Raw genomic sequence first — 8,112 nt, 5'->3', positions numbered from 1 at the left:
ACTCAAAAGTCTCTATCATCTCCAGCTCTGGGACCGTTCCCTTTTCCTGGGTGCTGGTGTTAATTCCAGAAAATGTCTTCCTTTTGGGTGTCACTGTGACCACCAGAAAGCCACAGGCTTAGTGGGAGGTGAGTGTCTCTTCTTCGATCAAGTGGGTTCATCCAAAGTCCCAGGGACTGTGGCGTTTTGCTTTGGTGAGACTGTCCAGGGTCACTCATGCACTGTCATTTGGAGGGACAGAAATGGAGTAGTCGACAGGAGCTGTCCTCAAAGGCTCTGGCAACGATGTGGAACTCCAAGAGTTTTGACTGATAGCTCGCCTTAGGTAAGAGGAGAGAGGCGGGAAAGGCATTCTGGCCAGCTCAGCCAAAGGAGCCAAGACAAAGGATCATGGCATACGGAGAAGCTCAAGATGCAAGTAACTGGGTTTAGAAATAAACTTCGAGGCGAGGCCGGGCGCGGTGGCTCACGCCTGTCATCCTAGCACTCTGGGAGGCCGAGGCGGGAGGATCGCTCAAGGTCAGGAGCTCGAAACCAGCCTGAGCAAGAGCGAGACCCCGTTTCTACCAAAAATGGAAAGAAATTAATTGGCCAGCTAATATATATATATATAGAAAAAATGAGCCGGGCACGGTGGCGCATGCCTGTAGTCCCAGCTACTCGGGAGGCTGAGGCAGGAGGATCGCTTGAGCCCGGGAGTTGGAGGTTGCTGTGAGCGAGGCTGACGCCACGGCACTCTAGCCCCGGCAATAGAGTGAGACTCTGTCTCCAAAAAAAAAAAAAAAAGAAAGAAACTTTGAACCCAGCTTTCTGGACGTGAGTAACACCTAAACTACCATCATCGCCACATTGCTCTCTTACCAGCGGGATCTTGCAAATGCCACTTTATGCTATTCTCTATACCTTTATATGCTTAAGGCAACTTCAGACACTGAGTAGGGTGGGACGTCTTCAAGCCGTCTGGAGAGAGCAGAAGGAGTTGGTGTTTTTAGCACCCCACATATGGGCGGAACAGATTTTACCCACCTGGGGGATAGAGTTAGGTACATCTCTGAAGTGGCTAAAGCAACGAAAAGAGGGATGCCAAGGGAAGCAGTGTGCTTTCTGAAAATGGAAAGAAGATATATTAATCTACAAAGACAATATTCTCCTGAAATATGTCTCAGAGCAGAAATTAACCGAGGGCCCTTGCACAGAGAACGCTGAGACAAAGTGGCATGCTATTGCTCAATCCACAGTTGTTCAAAGAGTCAGGTGTTATTGGTTCATGGGCTACACATGGTGTGTGTCCACAATAGAGCTAGTGCCAGACACTTCGCTTTCATTCATTGCATGCCCCCAAAGCCCTCACCTCCATAGTTGCGGATGTCCTATCTCTCTTCCCCAAAACACACCCACGGAATGCTCATGCGTGTTCAAAAGCAGAGCACCTGACATCTCAGACATACGAAATACCACAGGGTGCTGATGTGTTGACAGGGAGCACTTCTGTGTTTCTGCACTGATGTCATCTCCATTGGAATTTTAAATGCATGCAAAATATCACTCAACGGTTCACAAGATGATTTATCATTCGTCGCCCCTGAGATTTACACAGGAAGCCTTACTATGTGCCGGGCCCTGGCGCCAAGCACTTTATAAGTGTAATTGAACTTAATTGACCAGTATTTGTACAGATTAATGGTGGTCTGGGTAGAGCCGAGGCAATTCATTTAGCTTCTTCCTTGGAGTGATTCACACTGGGAGTAAGGTTATTGCTTCCTCATCTCCCTCTTGAATTAAAGTGAGTGGCCAGGACATTGGGATGTGTTTCCTTCCCAGACCTATATCATTCAAGGCCCGTCTGCAACTGTGAGCGAGGTGGCCGTGAGTTTCTGTCCCAGACAGATGTTTCAGGCCGCACTCAGAGGCAGACAAATGGGTCCAGGGGGGCAGTCACCATTTGTACCAGTGACCCTGTCTCTCTCTGGCAGACCCAAGCAGCCTCACTGAGCAGGCACGAAATGCCCGGGCTGTTCTCCTAGAGGGTAGGGTCTTCTCTTATACACGATGGCTTAAAAGACCAACAAATACATGCTGCTCACGTGCTAGTTGCAAGGCGAAAAACCAAATACCCAAAGTCTCTAAAGCATACCTATTTAGGAAACAAGTGGTAAGCGAATCCCCTAATGAGACCAAACGCTGGCCAAACTTGGGACTCTGGGTTTCCTCTTAGTGGATGATTTCTTATGCTCAAACACAAGTTCCCATTCCCCACCTGCCGGGTGGGGAAATGAGCCGGGCACGGTGGCGCATGCCTGTAGTCCCGGGCACGGTGGCACATGCCTGTAGTCCCAGCTGCTCGGGAGGCTGAGGCAGGAGGATCGCTTGAGCCCGGGAGTTGGAGGTTGCTGTGAGCGAGGCTGACGCCACGGCACTCTAGCCCCGGCAATAGAGTGAGACTCCGTCTCCAAAAAAATTAACAAAAACAAAAGAAAGAAAGAAACTTCGAACCCAGCTTTCTGGAAGTGACACCTAAACTACCATCATCGCCACATTGCTCTCTTACCAGCGGGATCTTGCAAATGCCATTTTATGCTATTCTCTATACCTTTATATGCTTAAGGCAACTTCAGACACCTAGGGGACCTCAGGGCTGTCACCATTCCCGGAACTGTGTCTTTGTGCGTCGTTCACTGCAGCGAGGTGCTACGGTAGGAGTTGTGTCCCAGTGTTGTCACCGCAGCAGCAACTGAAACCATTTTCAGTCTACGGCCACACCACCCTGAACGCGCCCGATCTCGTCTGATCTCGGAAGCTAAGCAGGGTCGGGCCTGGTTAGTACTTGGATGGGAGACCGCCTGGGAATACCGGGTGCCGTAGGCTTTTTTTAAAAAAATAAAAATAAATAAAAAAATAAAAAAAATAAAAAAATAAAAAAAATAAAATAAATAAAAAATAAAAAAATAAAAAAATAAAAATAAAAAATAAAAAAATAAAAAATAAAAAAATAAAAAAATAAAAAATAAAAAAATAAAAATAAAAAATAAAAAAATAAAAAAATAAAATAAAAATAAAAATAAATAATAAAAAAAATAAAAAAAATAAAAAAATTAAAAAAAATTAAAAAAATTAAAAAATTAAAAAAATTAAAAAATTAAAAAAAATTAAAAATAAAATAAAAAAAAATAATAAAAAAAAATGAAACCATTTTCATCGTTCTCTTTGGTCAGACGTATTTCTGGTTGTGCTCTGTACATCCCAGACCTTTGCTTGCAGAGAGACGGCGTGCTGATGTTCATCAAACAGAAGAGGTTAAATGAAGCCCCCGAGGATTACCAACCTGGGATTCGTACCTAGAAACATTAACGATCCACGTCTATGGCTTGGCTTGCTCCGCGGGAAGGGAAGATCACTTCTGCCCAGCTGTCGCTTCTGCGGCATTTGGGGCTGTCTCTGCCGGTAGGAAGTGCTCTTCCTTCCCTGGGGCAGAAAAGAATTTGGAATTTTGGAGAAGCCCTGAAGCAAAGGTCAAGCCAGGCTGGAAAGGGCCTTAGGAAATAACTGGGGGTGCTAGTTTTGCTCTTAGGCATTACTGGCTGTTTTTCTCTAGGAAGCAACTACAAAGCAATCTCTGAAGTTTTCATAGAAGTCTCGATCTTTATTATTCTAAAACTCAGAAGTTTAAGCTGTGCAGTGGCAAGCCCAAAGTTGGACCTTTGTGTGACTAAGAAGGAAGCAGCCAACCTGTGTTCATCATCTCGAGCATTCCTGATGGTCTCATTGTCTGGCCCCCTCTCAATGCCAGGACACAAACGTCATCTAATTTGAGTGCTTTATAGTAGGCGACGGTCTCATTAGGTACTTCTTTCTCAACCTCAGCACGCGAATGTCATTCATGCGTGTGCTTTAGCAGATAGTTCTGTTGTAGCGCAACTATCAACATGGTTAATCGAATGATTGCCGTTCAGATGGGACGAAAAATTATTTTTTAAAATATGACTTACTCTCCAGTGATTCTCGTCTTCTAAACACTCACCAAACCTGACCTGCTGGAACCTTTACCCAACCCCGACTCTTGGTATTTGCAGGGAGTAAATTAAGGAAGAGAAGGGAAAATAAAAAAAAGGCAAAGAAAGAGCAGAGTCAGCACAGTGCAAGCTGTGAGCCAAACCTTGCTTTTTTAGAGACAAAAAAAGGACAGCGGTGACAGCTCTGAAAATGATGATGTAGGGACCTCTCAAAGTTCTCTCCCCAATAAAAGCAACGAGAAAACAGGCAAAAACCGTCAGAACCAACTTTCGAGGAACTTTGGAAATTAACTAAACGCTTGCAGCATTCTGGGGGAGCATTTATCCCAGAAAAACAGGTGAATCTTCATAAGAAGAGTGAGCGTTGTTGCATTTTTAACTTGCTCTATTTTCATCTCTCTCTCTCTCTCTCCAGCTCCACAGCAATGTTTAAAACCAACAGACCAAGGTCAAGGTGAAAACCAGCAACATGGTAGCCGCTGGAGTGGGTAGATTGTTGGTTGGAGCTTCTGCAAAGCCTCATTTCCAGAGAATTGTTATTAATATTATTTGACCTATTTGGTGGTTACCGGGAAGACTCCACTTGCGAAAACTGTCCTTATTTGACCTCACATACACCTCAGCAAGGGAAGAAATCCTTATTCCTAGGGATCTTTCTCAGAAGTATTTAGAGGCTGATGCTCAACTTTGTGACTGCCTGAGGCAACTGAGAACAGTCAGGGCAAATAATAGGCTAACCAAAAGACTTACAAGGAAAAGCTGGAGAATGACAATCCATAGAGACATCGAAAAATTCCAAAATGTTTCCGAAAATCTAGAAGGTGGTGCGTGTGTGTGTGTGTAGGGTTATGCACATGCCCAGGGGCTGTGCTCATGCTCTGGAAAGAACTGCAAACGTCCTAACTCTCACCTTGGGCAGATACTGAGACTCTGCGTTAGCAAGAAGCAAAGACTCATGTGAAGTTGTCAGTTGGCCGACTGAGCGTTGAAGACATGCCCCTCCCTCCCCATGCATGCAGAGCCAGGTAGCAAAGAACAGGGCACCTGTGGTTTCAGGTGTTTAAGGTTACATGTGTCTAATCATTAGCAACCACTAAGCTACTAGAGTAGGTATTTCGTTGACCAAGCAAGACAGAGAATACAGATTTTGCAGAATTAGTTCAGAAAAGTCACCAAACGTACAGTAACGACAATCAGTAGCAACAACAAACCTTATGGAGGGGAAATTTTGATCTTCAGAGTCTCCACACATTATTTAAAGTGTCCAGTTTTCAACAAATATTGTGAGACATGCAAAAGAAGCAAGAAAGTATAGCCTACACTTAGGAAAAAAGGAATCACTATAAACTGTCCCTGAGGAAGCCCAAACATTGGACTAAGTAGATAACAACGTTAAATCGGCTATTTCAAATAGACTCAAAATAACTAAAGGAAATAGGTCTATAAAACTAAAGGGAATACGATGAGAACAATTTCTCACCAAATAGAGGCTACCAACAAAGATACAAAAATTACATATTATAAAAAAAAAAAACTAAATGGAAATCCTGGAGGTGAAAAGTACAATAACTGAAATTTACAAATTCACTAGCAGGGCTAAACAGCACCTTTGAGCAGGTGAAAGAAAAAAATCACTGAACTTGAAGACAGATGATTGGAGATTTTCCAGTACAAGGAACAGAAAGAAAAGTGAACAGAGCCTCAGAGATTTGTGGGACTCTCAACTGCATCTACCTACACATAATGGGAACCCCGAAGGAGAGAAGAGAGCAAAAGGGGAAGAAAGAATGTTTGAGGACATGAATGCTGAAACTTCCCAAGTTTGATGAAATGCATTTATCTATACATCTAAGAAGCTCAATGAGCTCCAAGCAGGATACAGTCAAAGAGATTCAAGCCTAGACAAATCAGAATCAAATTGAAAGCCAAAACCAAAGAGAGAGCAAAGCGAGAGAGAAACCAAAGAGAGAGAGAAGTGGTTCATCACTTACAAGGGTTACTGAAACGTATTAAGAGATTTCTCATCAGAAACCATGGAAGTCAGAGGCAGTAGGATGGTCTATTTCAATGTATTCAAAGGAAAATCCGACCCATAAATCCATCAAAACTCTCTGCAGAAATGAAAGAGAAATTAAGACACTCCAAGATAAGCAAAAACTGAGAGAATACCATCTCATCTATTAATACAAAATTAACTCGAAATGGATCAAGGACTCAGATGTAAGTGCTGAAACTATAAAAAGCTTAGAAGAAAGCATAGCAACCAAAGGAAAAAATAGACCAAAGGACACTGTCAAGAAAGGAAAATGACAACCCTTAAAATGGAAGAAAATATCTGCATGTGTGCATGTATACACACACACACACACACACACACACACACACACTGGATAACATACCCCTGTCATGCATACGATGAGTTAACTTTTGTATATGGCGTGAGCTAGGGTCCACCTACATTCTTTTGCATGTGGACATTCAGTTGTCCCAGGACCATTTATTAAAGAGACCCTTTTCCACCAATTGAATTGTCTTGGCACCCTGATTGAAAATCAATTAACCATACATGCATGAATGAGTTCATTCCCCGAATCTTACTTCTATCCTGTTGATTTATACGTATATCCTGTTCCATCACACAGTCTTGATTACCATAGCTTTTTGGCAAGTTTTGAAATTGAGCTTAGAAGGCATTTGAGACGTGGATTTGGAGGAAATGATCATCAGTTTAGCAGGTGGCTGACATGAAGACATATTATAGTCTTCATGTTCAGTGTCCCAGCTGGGGAAGTTCCTAAACTGCATGTTGCAAATTGGATCCACGTCAAACATACAGCCAGGATTGCTAGTTTCTTTTGACAGGAGGGACAAAGAAATAACACATGGGAATTTGATATCTCTGAAACTTGAATCACCCACGTTATCATTGTAGCATTTTGGCTGTAGGCACTTACCAACTCTTTTCTCAACTTGTTCTATTAGTTGTTTCCCTTTATATACCTAATTATTTTAAATGTCAACTCTCCGTTGAGTACGTCATAAGTAATTATCTGCAAAATCATGGGTTTAACCTGCTTGTAATAGTTTATCTAACGCACATTAAAATAAATATGTAATCATTAAAGATAAAGATTGTCCACTGAACATCTACATGTTTTTAGGTATCCTAAGGCATATGAGTACCCTATTTGGGGAGACATTGCTACTTGGAGAAAACCTTCCTTCTGTAAGGAGTTATTTGCCCAAAATCCTAGTTTCCAATATATGGGTCTTGTGATCCTTGGTGAACAAGGAAAATTCAGTGCCCTTATCTGTAAAATGTGAGCAAAATATGTTACTCCTATCAGCTGTCATTTACCAACGGTTTTCTGGAAGCCACGATCTTGGGATGACTAACCAGACATTACCTGGTCAGGTTGTTCATTCCCTACTATTGTGGGCTGAATCGTGTCCCCGTCCAAAACAGTATTTTCGAAGTCCTAATGCCCGGTACCTGCGAATGTGACCTTATTTGGAAATAGAGTCTTTTCCGGTGTGGTCAAGTTGGTACCGGATTAGGGTGTGCCTTAAATCCAACGACTGGAGTCTTTATAGGATGAGGGAAGTTCGAACGCACTGGGAGAATGCCACCTACCTGTGGAGGCAGAGACTGAGTGATGCTTCTAGAAGCCAAGGAATGCTCGGGGTTGCTGCCAACCACCTGGGCCTAGGAGAGGCAAGGAAGTGGGGGGCGGGGGGCCTTTCCCAGAGTTTTGGAAGGAAGATGGTCCTGTTGACACCGTGATTTCAGAATTCCAGCCACAAGAAGATACACTTCCTTTGTTTGAAGCCACCCAGTTTGTAGAAGTTTGTTACAGAGCCCCGGGGAAATAATACATCTACCTTTTGTTGTCTGTACCAGCTAGGCGAGGGGAGGGATACCCCATTTTGTTCGTTGCTGATTCCCAAATCCTGGAAGTGTCTCTCTCACACACGGTAAAAATGCTTAATTCGTATTCTTTGTGAGTGCATGAATGAATAAGTTCTCTTGACAATTCTGAGTTATACGTTTATCACGTTATAAAGAAACCAAGCCCGGAAGAGTTTCTGAAACATGTTCAGG

General features: G+C 43.0%; 1 non-coding gene across 1 annotated transcript; it reads left to right on the top strand.

Annotated features, from left to right (window-relative positions):
- The first annotated feature begins 2,746 nt into the window (after positions 1-2,746).
- On the top strand, positions 2,747-2,865 carry LOC142865608 (5S ribosomal RNA). Its single transcript, XR_012915808.1, has one exon. It is a non-coding gene; the product is annotated as a 5S ribosomal RNA (ribosomal RNA).
- The last annotated feature ends 5,247 nt before the right edge of the window (positions 2,866-8,112 follow it).

Source organism: Microcebus murinus, chromosome 30 (assembly GCF_040939455.1).
Source record: "Microcebus murinus isolate Inina chromosome 30, M.murinus_Inina_mat1.0, whole genome shotgun sequence".
Classification (NCBI taxonomy): Eukaryota; Metazoa; Chordata; class Mammalia; order Primates; family Cheirogaleidae; genus Microcebus; species Microcebus murinus.
This window is presented reverse-complemented; position numbering and strand designations above follow the sequence as displayed.